The sequence below is a fragment of the Elephantulus edwardii genome, unplaced genomic scaffold (assembly GCF_000299155.1).
Source record: "Elephantulus edwardii isolate Elephantulus edwardi_28Jun2011 unplaced genomic scaffold, EleEdw1.0 scaffold00004, whole genome shotgun sequence".
Taxonomy (NCBI): domain Eukaryota; kingdom Metazoa; phylum Chordata; class Mammalia; order Macroscelidea; family Macroscelididae; genus Elephantulus; species Elephantulus edwardii.
Window position 1 is genome coordinate 26,886,785 of NW_006399754.1, and position 1,310 is coordinate 26,888,094.

Sequence of the window (1,310 nt, forward strand, 5' to 3'; positions counted from 1 at the left end):
AGTGTGTGTGTGTGTGTGTGTGTGTGTGTGTGTGTGTGTGTGTGGCGGTGGATCGCCAGCAAAGGGTGGAAATACCGGGATCTCTGATCCGGGAAACGGAGCCTTTCCTCTGGCCAACCCTGTCTCGCTCAGCACCAAAGGCTAATCTCAATCACAAGCCAAAAACTAGAGCCAAGAGGTGCCCGCCAGGGGCTCGGGCCTGGCGCCCTGGCCTTCGCCGCCCCGTGCAGACCCCAGGCGGCGTCCGGAGGCACCCCACATCCACGCGCACATGTGCGAGGCTGCCTGCGCCCGGCTCACGTGTGGCCACCCAGACGAGTCGAGGCGAATCGACGCAACTCTTTATAAACCTCCCAAGTAGCCCGACCTCCAGCCGCAGCGCCGACACCTCCCGGCTTCAGAGGCCAAAACACCCCCGAGAAGAGCCAAAGGTTTACCTTGACATTTCCGTCCTCCGCCGGATCGAATCTGCACGTGCATTCAGGGGGGCTCGGCCCCTCCCCCCTCCCGGGGCCTCCCCGCCCCCATCTGACAGCCCAGGGCAAACTGAGTGCTGCCCGGTCCCATCAAACGGCCACAACTTGCGTCCAGCGCCGGCTGGCAAGGGTCTGCGAGCTGCCTCTCACCCCAGTCCCTGACCCTCCTGCTTTCCAGCAAAGGAGACCGAAATGTGGAAGAAATAAAGTTGGAGACGGCTGGGGAAGCCTAACATCCCCAACAGGAAACGCAGCTCGGCTGTAAATTCGCGGGTGCTCTGCACATTCTCAGATTATCACGGATTTCTGACGGGGGGGCAGGAGTGAGGCGCTAGATCTGTTTCCCCCCAAAGAACTGACACCCTGAATCGCTACCTGCACAGCCCGCGGGCGCCCAGAGAACAGGCCGGACCCGGGGCTCCCTGCGCAGCCGCCCGTGCGGCCCAGGCAGTAGCACCCCGAGTCCCGGGGCGTCAGGGCCCCTCCCCCACCGCGCCCCAAAGCCAAGGGAAGAGGAGGCAGGAGGAGAGCTCGGAGGGGGCGCGCGCACACAGACACACGCACACACGAGCCTCTTCTGCAAAGTACACCCCACACTTACCCCGTGCCACATTCCCAGGGCCCACTCATGGCAGCAGCCCCAGAGAAAGCCCTCTTAGGGGTGCGTGCCGGGTTCCTGCCGCCCAGGCAGAGAGACCGCGAGGCGGGCAGTGCGGTCCCCGCGGCTGGGGACGAGGGTACCGGACGCGGCCAGCCCGGGGCCGCCTCGGTGCAGGAGCCGGGGCTCCGGGGCTCCCCGAACGGCGCTCCCCGCGCTGTCGGGCGGGCAGCGGG

General features: G+C 65.9%; 1 protein-coding gene across 1 annotated transcript in view; it reads right to left on the reverse strand.

Annotated features, from left to right (window-relative positions):
• Window positions 1-1,100, reverse strand: part of SLITRK5 (SLIT and NTRK-like family, member 5) — a 6,744-nt gene extending 5,644 nt beyond the window's left edge. The window contains exon 1 of the mRNA XM_006879576.1: window positions 1,078-1,100. The gene's annotated coding sequence lies outside the window, so the exon portion shown is untranslated. The remainder of the gene's footprint in view (window positions 1-1,077) is intronic.
• Window positions 1,101-1,310: the final 210 nt, after the last annotated feature.